This window comes from Macaca mulatta, chromosome 5 (genome assembly GCF_049350105.2).
Source record: "Macaca mulatta isolate MMU2019108-1 chromosome 5, T2T-MMU8v2.0, whole genome shotgun sequence".
Lineage (NCBI taxonomy): Eukaryota > Metazoa > Chordata > Mammalia > Primates > Cercopithecidae > Macaca > Macaca mulatta.
The window spans coordinates 191,819,174-191,832,605 of NC_133410.1; the positions used below are offsets into that span (position 1 = coordinate 191,819,174).

The 13,432-nt window shown below is 45.1% G+C and overlaps 1 protein-coding gene and 1 pseudogene across 1 annotated transcript in view; one reads left to right on the top strand and one right to left on the bottom strand.

Annotated features, from left to right (window-relative positions):
- Nucleotides 1-13,095, bottom strand: part of DCTD (dCMP deaminase) — a 500,232-nt gene extending 487,137 nt beyond the window's left edge. Inside the window, exon 1 of the mRNA XM_078001700.1 lies at nucleotides 13,092-13,095. The gene's annotated coding sequence lies outside the window, so the exon portion shown is untranslated. The remainder of the gene's footprint in view (nucleotides 1-13,091) is intronic.
- LOC100423973 (N-chimaerin pseudogene) lies at nucleotides 9,639-11,393 on the top strand (annotated as a pseudogene).
- Nucleotides 13,096-13,432: the final 337 nt, after the last annotated feature.

Consider the following 13,432-nt stretch of genomic DNA (forward strand, 5'->3'; position numbering starts at 1 on the left):
CAGGTGTTGGTACTGTAGCTGTAACCCTGGCCTCATATCCTCCCAGTACTGCAGGTGACGTCCAGGAGAGGTGGGGCCCTCCTCCACGGCCACACTTCCCCACGCTGGGCATGCTCCAGGGAAGGATGGGCGTTGATTGCCTCAGGTCTCTCAGGTCTACAAGTACAGAAGGGCTGACAAAGGGGTTGCAAAAAGAAAGAACCCAGAGGGACCCATTTAGGAACAAAATGAGCTCATAGAGAAAGGCAGAAATTAAGCAAATGTAAAGATTTGCAGGCTAGGTGGCCTGAGGGGAAAGAAGACTTGAGCTCTGCTGGAAAATTTCCTCCTGCTGGGGGAGATCGGCCGTTTGTTCTAGTCAGGTCTTCAACTGGAACAGGTAAAAATGTGCTTTACTCAAAATCCACTGATGTCATTGTAAATCTCATCCAAACATATCCTTACAGAAACATCTGGAATAATGTTTGACCAAACATTTGGACACCGTGGTCCAGAGAAGTTGATACATAAAATTAATCATTGTAGGAACCAAGCTGAAAATATTTTTTTAGAAAACATAATATGTAAAATGAAAGAAAAAATATAATATACTAAACAGAGAAGTGTAAGACTGGAAACCAAAGAAAAGCAAAGTGTAGTATCTGAAACAAACAAAAAATCCATTGGATGGGCATAGAGCAGAATATAGATGACAAAGGAATATGTCAGTGATCAACAGAAATAGATTAATAGAAATTAATTAATGTAAAGAAAAGAGAGAAAATGGTTTTAAAAAAGAGCTTCAGAGATATATGGGACTCTATCAAAAGGTCAAGCATACATGTAATTAGAAGAGAATAGACCAAATACAGTTCGAAGAAACACAGCTGAAAATTGGTAAAAGTATGAATTTCCAGATTCAAGGAAATCCAAGAACCTCAACCACAATAAATATTACAAAAGCCATGCCAAGGAGTAACATAATCAAATGCTGAAAACCAGAGGTAAAGAAACCCTTGTTTGGAATGGTGGCTCACACCCATAATTCCAACACTTTGGGAGAAAAAGGTGGGAGGATTGCTTGAGTCCAGGAGTTCAAGACCAGCCTGGGCAACACAGCAAGACCCTGTCTCTACCAAAAATTTTTAAAAATTGGGTAAGCATGGTGGTGTCAGGCTTCTGAGCCCAAGCTAAGCCATCATATCCCCAGTGACCTGCACGTATATATCCAGATGGCCTGAAGCAACTGAAGATCCACAGAAGTGAAAATAGCCTTAACTGATGACATTCCACCATTGTGATTTGTTTCTGCCTCACCCTAACTGATCAATGTACTTTGTAATCTCCCCCTTAGTACTTTATAATTCTCCCCGCCCTTGAAAATGTACTTCGTGAGATCCACCCCTTCCCCCAAAACATTGCTCTTAACTCCACCGCCTATCCCAAAACCTGTAAGAACTGATGATAATCCACCACCCTTTCCTGACTCTATTTTTGGACTCAGTCTGCCTGCACCCAGGTGAAATAAACAGCCGTGTTACTCACACAAAGCCTGTTTGGTGGTCTCTTCACACGGACACGCAAGACAGGTGGCACATACCAGCTGCTTGGGAGGCTGAGGTGGGAGGATCACTTGAGCCCAGGAGTTGGAGCATGCAGCGAGCTATGATCCCACCACTGTACTCCAGCCTGGGCAACAGAGCGAGACCTTGTCTCTAAAAATAAGAGAGAGAAAGGAACGCTTGTGTATTAGGCTGTTCTCGCATTGCTACGAAAACACACCTGAGACTGGGTAATGTATTTTTTAAGAAAGAGGTTTAATTGACCCATGGGTCTGCAGGCCGTACAGGAAGCATGATTCTGGCATCTGCTTGGCCTCTGGGGAGGCCTCAAGAAATTTAGAGTCATGGCAGAAGGCGAAGGGCAAACTGGTGCTTCTCATGGCCAAAGCAGGAGGAAGAGAGAAAGGGGAGGGCTGCCACACACTTGTAAACAACCAGATCTCGTAAGAACTCACTATACAGTACCAGGAGAGGGTGGTGCTAAACCATCCATGGAAACTCCCCTCCCATGATCCAGTCAGCTCCCACTAGGCCCCACCTCCAACACTGGGGATTACAATTGAACATGAGATTTGGGGAGGGACACAGATCCAAACCTTATTACCTTGAAAGCAGACAAAGTGACACCTGGGAAAACGATAATTCAAGTAATCACTGACTGTTCATTAGAAACAATGGGAGGCCAGCAGTCAGTGGTACAGTCTTCAAAGTGCTGAACAAAAACCATTCAAGCCAGAACTCTGTATTTAGTGAAAACATCACTCTAGAATGAAAGCAAAATACATCTTCAAATCAAAGAAACCCAAGAGAGGTCACTGTCAGTAGACCTGTACTACAAGAAATGCTGAAGTCAGTTCTTCAGGCAAAAAGAAAATTCCATCTCATGGAAACTCAGATTTTCGGGAAGGAATGAAAAACACTCAAAATGTGTGGCTACATATAAAAGACAATTTCCCCTTTAAACTTCTTGCAAATGCATATGACTTTTTAAAGCAAAACTTACAACATTATCGAGGCCTACCAAGCTGAAAGGCTAGAAAAACCAGCCTGGAAGTTGATTTAGAACTGGTGCTTCCACAGCACAGGGAGACCTGGATGGTGCCTGTCATGAGATTCTGCAGACCATGAAGGGACAAACACTGTGGATTCCATAAGTGCCCGAAACCTGAGCCCACATAAATGCAGTATCTCTATGATAGAAGGAACTCCGTGCAGAGTGGTTTATGGAGCTTTCAAGTTCTGAGCTAGGCTCTAATTTAGGTACCCTTGGCAGAGCATTCTCACAGGCTGACTTTGCATTCATACGAACTATCTTCAATTCCGCATCCCAAATAACAGCCACCATTTATTTACATCTGCAAACAAAGGTTATCTTACTTTTTGTTTTCTGCTCCTTACACCTTTTTCTTTTTCTTGCCTTATTGCAAGTGCTAGACTTCAAGTAGAAATAGAGAGATTGGGCATCCTACTTTGTTCCTGATATTAGGGAGAGGCATTCAATATTTCACCAATAAGTATGATATTAGCTCTGGGTTTTTGATAGATGCCCTTGATCAGATTCAGAGTTTCCTTTTCTCCTATTTGGCTGATAGTTTTTTGTTTGTTTGTGTTTTTTAAAATCATAAATGAATATTAAATTTTTTCCAAATTCTTCCTGCATCTATTGAAATAATCATGCGGTGTTTTTCTTTTATTCTGTGAATGTGATAAATTACACAGATTGTTGAATGTTAAATCAACTTTGCATCCCTGGGATAAAACCTACTTGATCATGATATTTACCTTTTTTATATATTGCTGGATTTGATTCACTAATATTCTGTTGAGGATTTTGTGTCTATATTCATGAGGGATATTGGCTTCTAATTTTTTTGGTTACGTTTTGTCTAATTTGGGTATTAGGGCTATACTGGCCTCATAAAATGAGTTGGAAGTGTTTCCTTCTCTATTTTTCAAAAAGAGGTTTTGGGGTTTTTTTTCTTATGTATTTGATACAATTCACTGGTGAAATAATATGAACCTGATGTTGTCCTTTTTTTCTTTTTTCTTTTTTTTTTTTTTTTTGAGACAGGGTCTCACTCTGTCACCCAGGCTGGAGTGCAGTGGTGCAATCACGGCTCACTGCAGCCTCAAGCTTCTGGGCTCAAGTGATTTTCCTGACTCAGCCTCCAAGTAGCTGAGACCACAGGCACACGCCACCACACGGGGCTAATTTTTTAATTTTTAGTAGAGATTAAGTCTCACTATATTGCCCAGGCTGGTCTCAAACTCCTGGGCTCAAGTGATCCTCTCGCCTGGCCTCCCAAAGTACTGGGAGTGCAGGCATGAGCCACCACACCTGGCGGGATCTGGAGTTTTCTTTGTGAGGTTTTTGACAAATTCAGTTTCCGTAGTAGATATAAGGCTAATCCTATTATCTGTTTCATCCTGTGCCAGTTTTTATGTTATTCAAGGAGTTTATCCAGTTTCATCTAAATTGTTACATTTGGCCCAGGTGTGGTGGCTCACGCCTGTAATCCCAGCACTTTGGGAGGTTGAGGTGGGCAGATCACTTGAGGTCAGTTGTTCAAGACCAGCCTGACCAACATGGTGAAACCCCCTCTCTACTAAAAATTCAAAAAAAAAAAAAAAAATAGTCAGGTGTTGTTGCGGGCACCTGTAATCCTAGCTTTTCGGGAGACTGAGGCATGAGAATCGCTTAAACCTGGGAGGTGGAGGTTGCAGTGAGCCGAGATCGTGCCACTGCATTCCAGCCTGGGCTACAAAGTGAGACTCTGTATTAAAATAAAAAAATAAATAAATTGTTACATTTGTTGGCATAAAGTTTTTCACAATAATCCCTTATTATTCTTTTAATGTAGGATCTGTAGCAACCATAACTCCTCTTTCATTCCTGATAGTGTTAATTCGTGTTCATTCATCTTGTAACAAACATCAGCACTTCATTTATTTTTGGTGCTGAATACTATTTCATCATATGAATATACCACACCTGCTTTATCCATTCATCAGCTGGTGGACATTTAAGTTGTTAATACTTTTTGGCTTTTATGAATAACAATGCCCTAAACATTCACATACAAGTCCTTGTGTTGACTCCTCTAGCTAGTTTGATTTAAACTGGTTTGATCCCAACAGGCCTCCCCAGTTACCACCTGGTCTCAGTTTCTCATTGCTGTGTAATTAAGAGATTCACTTGGTTCCAGTCCCTGAGAGTCAAGGGATCATGTAGCCTCAGCTGGATTAAGCCTGGAGTGAAATCTTGTGGGGCCCAACACATCTGAAGGCTCAGGCAAGTTGGCCTGGGAGTCACTGCGCTGTTGCAGGAGGTACAGAAAAAGCCACAGCAGGTGCAGAATTTTATTCCTTGGTTGGAAACCCTTGCTTAGGAATTCCTAGCAATATGCAATTTGTCATTTCATGTTAATGAATTCACATACTGTTAACAGTATCATTTTTGCCTTTTAGACTGGTTTTGTTCATATGATGACTCTTTAATCCCTGGAAATCCTTCAGAATACCTTGTTACATTCTGGAAGATTTTACCCCTTGGAATGCAGTTCCTCTTCTGCAATTTGCATATAACTCCAACAGACAAAATGCCAATAATTTATTTTTCCTTCGCGTTTTTATCATTTACCCATTTTATCGCCTACCCGTAAACACTTCCTCTGAAGCCTGTAAGGGTGCCTCACATTAAATGAAAAATCACCAAGTCCTTTGTTTTCTGTTTTTCTCTTAAAGAAATTGTGGGTGAAACTGTTGAAAGATCTTTCTATCGGGTAACACACGAGGTCCTGAATTTGCTTAATAAGGAAAGAAAGGAAGGAGAAGAAGGTTAACTACGTGTAAATTTATAGATGTTTTGGTGTCTGGAGTCCACGGAAATAATATATTACCTCGCTGTAAAAATGAACTCTGCTAGAGTCTAGGTCTTTAAACACAAATTAACAGGCGCTCCAGGGAAGGAAGAGATGTTCTGCTGTTAATGATCTTTTCAACACTAGCTGCAGGTCCTGAGAACCCCGCAGGGAATTGGGGGAATGTGTAGTCCTTAAGATGTTGGTATCCAGTGTTGAGTAGTGTGTAAGGTGGGGGTAGGGGGGAGAAATCTTTTCTGTAAAATAAAAACTAAAACACTCAAGCAATTAATCCTTTAAGAACAATTACAATAATTGGTATTGGCCTGGAGACTCCAGGCTTTTAAACATTCAGTGGGTAATTTTCTTCAAAGGTAATAAAAGTGGAATATTTGACCACGTTTATTAGCAGAGCAAGGCTTGCCTGGGGACGCACGATTCACATGTCCTTCCAATGTGAATGAAACTCAGCCTTCCTTTTTTGTTTTTGCGTTATTGCTGTTGCGCTATTCTGCCCTCCAAGTGGATCCTCTGGGGCCCACTTTCTCAGCTTCCACAGAAGTGAGAACACGGGGGCCGTCTTTCTGTGCCTGACTGACTCCACTCACTTACTGGCCCTTCCTACCCCCACCCCCGCTCCCCGCCCCACCCGGCTCACCCACGGGGCTGGGAATGAGGCGTTTTCCTTCTTTTCCATCCACCCTGACTTTCTTATCTCTTACTCTGGCCTCTGCGAAGACCACAGCAGGAACTCCTGCGCTCCCGGCCTGGGTCCCTCCTCCTCGCCTCTGCTCCCCTGCTCCTTCCCCGCCCCACTGTCCACCTCTGCCCGGTGCCCAGGCTTCTCACACCCCCTCTTCCTTACCCGCCCTCAGCACAGTGGCTCTGTGGGGGTCTCCACATGCCTCTCCCCCTTCCACCCCTACCCCGCCCGGTCCCTGTGGCGCTGCCTCATCCTCCCCTCCCCGCCTCTCTGCGACCCCACTCCACGATCTGATCTCCTGGGGCGTCCCTGCGACCCCCCTCTGCGATCTGATTTCCTGCCCACCACCAGATGCCTCAGCTGCTCCCTCCCTTCCTCTTCCTCCTCCTCCAGGCTGGTGACTTCTGATACTACCTGTGTGACTTTTGCAACTTGCTTACCTTCTCTGAGCGTCTTCTCATTCTAGATGAGAATATTTGGAGGATCAAATGAGACCTACTAAAGATGCCCAGTAGACCTTAGCTAGTTCTTACCTGCCTGACTGCTCCTTGTGCCCATCATTTGGTGCTGGGACTCTTCACTTCACACCCCCTCCCCGCTCCCCCAGGTTGTAAAGGTGCATTTCAGGGACTGAGTAATGGGCACAGCCCTAAGTAAGCTCTGTGTTCAGCCCCTCGGATTAGGGTGAACAGCTTGGCTGATTGGGTGAAGGTACTGCAGGCCACTTATCTGGTTGCAAAATATATTTTATGGGTTTAGAAACAAAAAGAACTATTTGTGTATAGTGTTTAACAAATATATAATTGATTATGGGAGAAGTGGCCCTTCCTTCCTTCCTTCCTTCCTCCCTCCCTCCCTCCCTCCTTCCCTTCCTCCCTCCCTCCTTCCCTCCCTCCCTCCCTTCGTTCCTTCTTTCTTTTCTCATTTGGAAATCTAACCACTACTGATAACATTATTTCCAAGGCATAGATGATTGGCAATAGGTGATGGAACCCGAGTTTTCCTAGGCCTCCTGTGTCTGGAGGAGGTAATGTAAAGAGTAACTACTTGGTATTTAAAGGCTCTTGCCTCTAACTGCAAACACAAGAGTGCACACTTGTCAGCAGAGCTGCTAACTCTGCTAACACAGAGGAGTCCCCACTATGCCCAGCCAGCTCTGGGACTTCCTGCTGGAGCTGCCACGGTGTTGCCAAGCACCATGCTTCATCTTGATGTCTCCAGGGCACAACTGTAGGGATGTCACTGATGCCCTGAGTTCTCATGGTTCCAAACCTGTGGAGCAGTGAGCTCCATGCTCCTCCAAGGGGTGTGTGCCAAGACCAGCTTGTAGCAGGACAAGCCACAGACAAAACCCCTCAGACACCAAGTTAAAGAAGGAAGGGCTTTACTCAGCCAGGAGCTTCAGCAAGACTCACGTCTCCAACAACCGAGCTCCTCAAGTGAGCAATTCCTGTCCCTTTTAAGGGCTCACAACTCTAAGGGGGTGTGCGTGAGAGGGTCGTGATTGATTGAGCAAGCAGGGGGTACATGACCGGGGGCTGCATGCACTGGTAATTAGAACAGAACAGAACAGGACAGGGATTTTCTCAGTGCTTTTCTATACAATGTCTGTAATCTATAGATAACATAACTGATTAGGTCAAGGGTGGATCTTTAACTACCAGGCCCAGGGTGTGGTGCCGGGCTGTCTGCTTGTGGATTTCATTTCCACCTTTTAGTTTTTACTACTTCTTTCTTTGAAGGTAGAAATTGGGCATAAGACAATATGAGGGGTGGTCTCCTCCCTTAAGCTCAGTCGTGGAGACCCTAACCCAGTGGTACTAGAGGAATTAAAGACACATGCAGAAATATAGAGTGTGGAGTGGGAAATCAGGGATCTCACAGCCTTCAGAGCTGAGAGCCTCAAACAGAGATTTACCCACATATTTATTGACAGCAAGCCAGTGATAAGCATTGTTTCTAAAGATTATAGATTAACTAAAAGTATTCCTTACAGGAAACAAAGGGATGGGCCGAAATAGAGGCATGGACTCTGACTAGTTATCCGCAGCAGGAGCATGTCCTTAAGGCACAGATAGCTCATACTATTGTTTGTGGCTTAAGAACGCCTTTAAGCCTTTTTCCACCCTGGGTGGGCCAGGTGTTCCTTGCCCTCATTCTGGTAAACCCACAACCTTCAGCGTGGGCGTCATGGCCAACACGAACATGTCACAGTGCTGCAGAGATTTGGTTATGGCCAGTTTCGGGGCCAGTTTATGGCCAGATTTGGAGGCCTGTTCCTAACAGGCGTGGATCCCAAGGTGCTATGGCCCAGCCCCAGTAGTTGATAGAGCCTATGGAGGCAAAGCTTTCTGGCTTTCACTCTGACCTTCTCTCTCTCTCTAGGCTCGTGTGTGTACAGTAGCCTTGGCCAGGAACTGACTGGAGTAAGAGCTCCACCCTTTCCAGCATTCAGGGCCTCTGCGGGGCCAGTTTCTTGTTCTCTCTGGATAAGTGTCTCTGGGAAGCTCCCCAGCCTTTGCACATGGAGCTCTCCAGCAAAAACCCAGGCTGAGCCCCTCGCTGGGAAGCTCCTCAGACCCTGGAAAATACATTTCTGTTGGGCCTGTCCTGCTTCTCCACTGTGGACCACAGAAGACCACAGTTCCAGTGAGGACTCCCCCACATGCTCTTACACATAAGCTGTTTTCTGTAAGCTATGTGTAAGCTTCTGTTTTTCAAACATTAGCAACTGCCTATCCAATGGTTCCTTCAGGTATACGTGCACTACCATAAAGAATTATTCAGGCTGGGCGCGGTGGCTCACGCCTGTAATCCCAGCACTTTGGGAGGCCGAGGTGGGCAGATCACGAGGTCAGGAGATTGAGAACATCTTGGCTAACACAGTGAAATCCTGTCTCTACTAAAAATACAAAAAATTAGCCAGGTGTGGTGGTGGGCACCTGTAGTCCCAGCTACTCGGGAGGCTGAGGCAGAATAGTGTGAACCCAGGAGGCGGAGGTTGCAGTGAGCTGAGATTGAGCCACTGCACTCCAGCCTGGGCCACAGCGCAAGACTCCATCTCAAAAAAAAAAAAAAAAAAAAGAATTATTCAAAATAAGTTGGGGGAGCTTCCCAATAGGTGAACATGTGGAGGTCCCTGGAGGGTGGCATGCCTGGGGAAGGCATGGAAGCTCCCCACCCCTTCCCCCATACTCACCCATGCGTCTCTTCATCTGGATCCTTTGTAATATCCTTTATAATGAGCTACTGAGCGTTACTCTTCTGCAGGTCAGAAATGTTCCCAGATGCTGCAGTCATTTCAGTTTGATTTCATTGGAGATATTCTGACTTGATGATGATATTAACATCACTGAATCCTTCAAGGAATTGGTTGAATTGCTCAAAAAAAGTAGAGAAAGAGAAGATAACGATGGTACACAATGCTAGTGATTTTCTCATCAGACCCCTGGGAAGTTTCCAGAAGGAGCAGATAGGCGTCATTGAGGCTGTGTGAGGATGCGGTGAGAAGATGGCCATCTGCAAACCAGGAGGATGCTCTCACCAGATACCGGTATGCTGGTACCCAGCCTCCAAAACTGTGCAAAATAAATGTTTGTTGGTTACATCCTAAATAAATAAGTAAATAATAAAATAAGTTGGGCAATCATTAAAAGAAAAAATACCTGGCTGTGGCTGGGTGCAGCGGTTCAGGACTGTAATCCTAGCACTTTGGGAGGTTGAAGGAGGAGGATTGCTTGAGGCCAGGAGTTCAAGACCAACTCAATATTTTAAGAAAACAAAAAACAGAAAAAACAAAAAAACAAAAAACAAAAACAAAAAAAACTTGGGGCAATAGTCCTGTTTTCTAGCAGAGTCTTTTTGTAAATAATGCTGTGATGCTCTCCATGTTCTTGAGTATATGGAAGAAAAAAAAAAAGATCGGCCTTGACCCTGTTTGATATAGATGAAAATCGATTTCCTATTTGGAAATCTTATTCATATCAGCTACAACAGGAAGCCACTCATCCTCGAAGGATTATCTGTACTTTTGAGGGAGAAAACAGCCCGAAGTATCATGGAAGAGAGTTTCACGGCATGATCTCCGGAGAAGCAGCTGACCAGCTCTTGAGTGTGGCTGAGGGAGATACATCATGGGGAGAGGCAGCAACAGCCAGGGCTCTACACTTTGGCTTTCAGATTGGGAAGTCAAGCAAGAAACTTGAGGCTCTAGTGCAATGGAAATCACTTTGCTGGGGAGAAACACTGTGTGTCCACCCACAGTCTGGTAACTGATGGCTTGATTACTCTCTATATTGAAACAAAGCAGCAGAATACATTGCCAAGGTGATGATAAACCCAGTTTATGAACACATAGGATGCACAACCTTAAGCAGAGTGTCTGCTGGCAAAAATATATGCCAGTCCTGAAAGAGACATGTGGTGAGATTCTACAGGCCAGGATGAGGTGTTGGAGAAAAGACTGACATCACTTGTTAGAAGAGCAACTCTGAAAGAAAACGAGCAAATTCCAAAATATGAGAAGGTTCACAATTTCAAGGTCCATGGATGGAGAGGCCCATGCTAGCGTAAATACTGTGACATCTTCATGTATGGTCTCATTGCTCAGGGAGTGAACCATGTGGATTGGTTTCAGTGTTCACAAGCAGTGACCCCACATGGTCCCAAATGACTGGAAAGCAGGCTTGAGGCATGCCAGCGTGTCCAGCTGTGACCTTACAGTGCTTGTCAAAAGCACACACCTTGGCTAAGCGGCCAAGGGTGGTGGACATGTGCAACAGGGAGATTGAGTTTGAAAGTCCCAATTCTGAAGGGCTATACCATGTATCAGGATTTAGTGACTTAACTGATGTCAAGACGGCTTTTGACAGAGGTGGTGAGAAAGCAGCTATTTCTGTGAACACATACAAAGACATCAACATTATCACTGGAACTCAGAAACCGCACTTCAGGGATTTGCCAATTTCACTAATTACGCATGATATCTACCCTAAATTTATAGAATCTGCCAAAACTATGGATCCTAGTGAGTAACTGGAAACCCTTCATGAAGCATTGAAACTACTGGCACCTGCTCGCTGTGAAACCCTCTGATCCCTGATGGCGCATCTAAACAGAGTGACACTCCATGAAAAGGAAAATCTTGTAAATGCGGAGAGCCATGGAATTGTCTTTGGCCCATCCCTTCTGAGACCTCCAGAATGAAATGCCATGGCTGCATTGAACAATATACAATATCAGAGACTGGTGGTGGAGCTGCTTATCAAAAACGGAGACATTTTACTTTAAATTTTATATTTGAGGGAAAAGAAATGGTTTACAGGTGAAGGCATGTTTTACAGTAATTTAATTGGCTCCTATAGCTGAATTATTTCTTGATTAGAGATTCGGGCATATAAGATTAAAATGAAGGAACTTTCTGTTGTTTTTGTAGCACTGCTCAAATGTCTTATACAACAGTGAGCACACACTTTCTGGTGCTAGCAATCCTGGGTGTTTATCATGTTAAGAAAAACTCAAGCTATTGCATGATTAGCCCCCTATCTGGCAGAAACTCCATATAGAAGACACAACAAACCTGCCCCAGCACAGCCTCTGTGTCCTGCGTAATCTGTGGTGGTAATCCAGCGTGTTTCAGAATAAGCCTGTTGTGACTTTGCTTCAGGGTCTGTGTCACTGGTTTCTGATGCTTGTACAAACATGCAAACCGAAACGGATAAAACAGCACGTCTGGCTGTTGCGTTACCAGACTATATCATATGCCTATTTTTTGCAAATGACTTCTGGTTTCTCTTAGCTCTTCTCTAACATAGCACTTTATTATTTTTTTTTAAATTTTTTATGTTTTTTGAGATGGAGCCCAGGCTAGAGTGCAGTGGTGCGTTCTTGGCTCACTGCAACCTCCACCTCCCAGGTTCAAGCAATTCTCCTGCATCAGCTTCCTAGGTAGCTGGGCTGTGGCTGGCTAATTTTTGTATTTTTAGTAGAGACGGGGTTTTGCCATCTTGGCTAGGCTGGTCTCGAACTCCTGACCTCATGATCCATATGCCTCAGCCTCCCAAATTGCTAGGATTACAGGTGTGAGCCACCGCACCCGGCCTAACATAGCACTTTCTTTCTAGTACCAGCAAAAGCAAAATGTGTTTTCAGACTTGTTGCTTTAATAAGTTATCCATACCAATAAAAAATATACAACACAGAAAAAAAAAGGAAGAGTAAGACTCTTTGTTGGTGGAGGGGGAGCAACTGGACCCTGGTTATGAAGCCATGGCTCAAAACCACTTGGCACTTCCTCCAGCAGAATCAGAGGATGGAGGGCAAAGGAAAGGCTTGTGAGGACACACACTGGCCACGTATGTGTCAAACACTGAGGACAGCAGGGAAGGTGGCTTTTTGTTGGTGTTTTTTGAGATTCTGGGAGTGTTTGGTCATGTTTCATTCCTTAGGGAAACCATTCTGGAATTTCATCATGAAAGACGAGCAGAAAAGCCGTTTGGTTGCTTCAGATCTCTTCCTTGGGTTCCCCACTCTTACTCTTGTCAAGTGCCATTTATGTGATAAGCACTGGGGATTCAGCTGTGAGTATGCACATCCCTACCTTTAACCCAGGGGATGGGGTACATGGGGAAAGGGGAAACCATCAGTTATAATATTGTGGTACACCATAGCACCTATGGTATTGAAGGTCATTTTCTCATATTTCCTTCATTTGTTCTTTGACACAGTTCATGATCAGACTTATTGGGGTGCTGCTGATGGTGGTAATGTCCCATCTGGAGCAGCCACTGCAAGGACATCGGCTATAGCATGTGTCGAGGGGCATGGCAGGTGCTGCATGCTCTGTGGAGCCAGCAGGAGTTGGGGCAGGCGAGGGCCCCACTCCTTACTGAGTTGGCAGGGCAGGAGCACATGCTCCCGGGCACAACCACAGCCACCCAGCAGCAGCTCCAGGCCCTGGCATCCCTGCACTCTTGGCAGCCCAAGAAGCCCCCTGTCCCTGCAGGCTTGAAGTGCCTGCTCTCACTCCCTGGCCTTTCCCCACTCCTGGCACCTGCTCTGGGGTAAGCAAAGTTGTGGCTGAGCCTGGGCACTGTCGTAACCTGGCTGGGTATGCACACACTCAGGGTGGCACTGACACACCAGCCCCCTGCCACCTCAGCCACCTCCGGACTTTGGACACCAATGAGCATGGGAGGGGACTGGGGCACTGAGGGCAGCTCAGTGTGGACCTGCAGGCAGCCATAGGTACATGCAGCCTGGGTGCTACAATGGCATGTTGATGGCTGCAGGAAGCAGATAGATTCCCAGGTGGGAAAGGGTAGGAACCT